This window comes from Polistes fuscatus, unplaced genomic scaffold (assembly GCF_010416935.1).
Source record: "Polistes fuscatus isolate 324 unplaced genomic scaffold, CU_Pfus_HIC Scaffold24, whole genome shotgun sequence".
NCBI lineage: Eukaryota > Metazoa > Arthropoda > Insecta > Hymenoptera > Vespidae > Polistes > Polistes fuscatus.
The window spans coordinates 1480911-1484227 of NW_025113101.1; the positions used below are offsets into that span (position 1 = coordinate 1480911).

At 34.2% G+C, this 3317-nt stretch overlaps 1 long non-coding RNA gene across 2 annotated transcripts; it reads left to right on the plus strand.

Annotated features, from left to right (window-relative positions):
• The first annotated feature begins 1023 nt into the window (after positions 1–1023).
• Positions 1024–1550, plus strand: LOC122518399. Of its 2 annotated transcripts, none has more exons than XR_006304072.1 (2): positions 1024–1282; positions 1396–1550. It is a non-coding gene; the product is annotated as an uncharacterized LOC122518399 (long non-coding RNA). The 2 variants fall into 2 exon arrangements; XR_006304071.1 differs by having other exon boundaries at positions 1422–1550.
• The last annotated feature ends 1767 nt before the right edge of the window (positions 1551–3317 follow it).

The window sequence follows — 3317 nt, forward strand, 5'->3', positions numbered from 1 at the left end:
TAAAAAAAGAAAAGGAAAGAGAAGTCGATTAAAAAAATCAAATAAAAAACGAAGAGAGACATTTCGAAAAAGTGAAAGAAGAATATTCCGTTCCCCGAAGGGGTACCTGATTGAATCAAGATGAAAAGAGAGAGAGATAGAGAAAAAGAAAGAAACGTATCGCATTATCGGACTTGCCGGTTGGTTACCAACCGATAGCAGTAGCATTGGTAAGAGTGAGTAAGCAACAGAGTAAGAGAGAGAGAGAAAAAGAAAAAGAAAAAAATAAACACCGATAAAGCTCCGGCGACAGGCTGTCTAGCGATACGACCTAACTCAGAAACAGCAACCACGACGCCTCGTGCGGAGAGACGAACGAATGCGTATATCGTTCAATGTATGTGTGTGTGTGTGTGTCTCTATCTTTACTTATTTCTTTGTGTAAGTACTTGTTTGCTTCTGCATTACATAAACATATACACACACACATATATATAAAACACTTGTATATATTATACGCATCATACGCATCATATATGTTAACACACACATATGGATTAACATCATATATAACATATATAACACATGTAACACTTTATATACACATATATACGTTAATATATATAATACATACAAATATAATATACGTAACGATTTAAACATCACACACACATACATACATTTATACATACATTTATTATACTCATACGTATTACTCACTATTTTCTTCTCTTTCTAACTTACCTTGGATGACGTAGGGGAACACGTTTGTGAGATCACCCAAACACGTTGAGAACGTTTATTCGGTCTACTTTACTTACTGATTAAATGTCCGCATTGACATCGTATCGGGTCATTGCTACTCGCACAAACCACGTGGCTTGTCTGAAGTCACTTGATTCATGACTTATACAGAATACCGAGCTGACTGACCCACCACCATCGTGATCTAACGTAAGATTAATAATCGCATTGTAAGATCAACGTAAGTGGAAGAAGGAAAAATAGATATATGTATATATATGTGTGTATGTATATAAGAGAACTGATTCTTTGCATTTGAATTATCATTTTAAAGTTATATAGTAGTTCCTAATCGCACAAAAGGAAACAACTCACGGTGAGTAAGATAGATATTTTATTCCTAGTTGTGATAAGTATCACGTTTATATTATATATGTATGTGTGGGTGTGTGTTACGTTTAATATAGGGAATCCGGATATTGGGTAAAGTGTTCATAGTCCACTGAAATCGGGCCAGACACCCTAACTTGGGGGTAGGGTGGGGGAAATTGATCTAAGGGTAAACGACGACCCTGAATCGAATGATGCTAATATTTTTGAAATAGGATCCTTCGTTTTTGAAAAAAAGCTAATAATTGAGTTTACTAATCTTTCTATATTTTTCTCTCTTAGGTAAAAAGCTAATAAAACTGACAGAGATTATTCCTGGCATAAGAAGAAGAAGAAAACTGAGAATAAGAGGATAAGGAAACACAGAGAAATTTAGTTTCGTAATATGGGATCCATTTCTATCTTCTTTCTAAGGTTTCCTGATACAAGGAGGATAATCATAAAACATTCAATGGATCAACACAAACAATGGATCAACGACATCAGTTTAAGAACAACGTACAATGTTTTTTTAATTAATTATTATAAATTATATCTTATTTATCTTAAAAATCAGATGTACATTAAAGAAATGTAAAAGAAACTATATGTACAAGATTGAAATTTTTAAAATATACTTAATTTAAATCAAATAATTTGTTGAATTATTTATATTACGAAAAAACAACCCTCCTGGTCCTAAAACTTAAAAAAAAACTAAAAGAAATGAAGATATTTAAAGAACTGAAAAGTATGATTTAAAAAACCTAAAGAAAGAATGGCTCGTGCCACTTCCTCGCACATCATGTGATCCTGTTAACATTCTCAATTTTCGAGAAAACTTTGAAATTTTGTCGGAAATTTAATTTTGTAACAGGATCACATGATGTGCGAGGAGGTATCTCGATTTCGGCCTTTTCCAAGAAATGACGTCATTTCCAAGAATTTCGGATTTTTCCAAGAAATGACGTCATTTCCAAGAATTTCAGATTTTTCCTAGAAATGACGTCATTTCCAAGAATTTCAGATGACGTCATTTCTTGGAAAAGTCCGAAATCGAGATACCTCCTCGAACATCATGTGATCCTGTTAACATTCTCAATTTTCGAGAAAACTTAAAAATTTTGTCGAAAAATTAATTGTGTAACAGGATCACATGATGTGCGAGGAGGTATCCCGATTTCGGCCTTTTCCAAGAAATGACGTCATTTCCAAGAATTTCAGATTTTTCCTAGAAATGACGTCATTTCCAAGAATTTCAGATGACGTCATTTCTTGGAAATGTCCGAAATTGAGATACCTCCTCGCACATCATGTGCTCCTGTTAACAATCTCAATTTTCGAGAAAACTTTGAAATTTTGTCGAGAAAACTTTAAAATTTTGTCGAAAATTTAATTTTGTAACAGGATCACATGATGTGCGAGGAGGTATCCCGATTTCGGCCATTTCCAAGAAATGACGTCATTTCCAAGAATTTCAGAAATTCCAAGAAATGACGTCATTTCCTAGAATTTCGGACTTTTCCAAGAAATGACGTCATTTCCAAGAATTTCAGATTTTTCCTAGAAATGACGTCATTTCCAAGAATTTCAGATGACGTCATTTCTTGGAAAGGTCCAAAATCGAGATACCTCCTCGAACATCATGTGATCCTGTTAACATTCTCAATTTTCGAGAAAACTTTGAAATTTTGTCGGAAATTTAATTTGGTAACAGGATCACATGATGTGCGAGGAGGTATCTCGATTTCGGCCTTTTCCAAGAAATGACGTCATTTCCTAGAATTTCGGATTTTCCAAGAAATGACGTCATTTCCAAGAATTTCAGATTTTTCCTAGAAATGACGTCATTTCCAAGAATTTCAGATGACGTCATTTCTTGGAAAAGTCCGAAATCGAGATACCTCCTCGAACATCATGTGATCCTGTTAACATTCTCAATTTTCGAGAAAACTTTGAAATTTTGTCGAGAAAACTTTGAAATTTTGTCGGAAATTTAATTTTGTAACAGGATCACATGATGTGCGAGGAGGTATCCCGATTTCAGCCATTTCCAAGAAATGACGTCATTTCCAAGAATTTCGGATTTTTCCAAGAAATGACGTCATTTCCAAGAATTTCGGACTTTTCCAAGAAATGACGTCATTTCCAAGAATTTCAGATTTTTCCTAGAAATGACGTCATTTCCAAGAATTTCAGATGACGTCATTTCTTGGAAAGGTCCA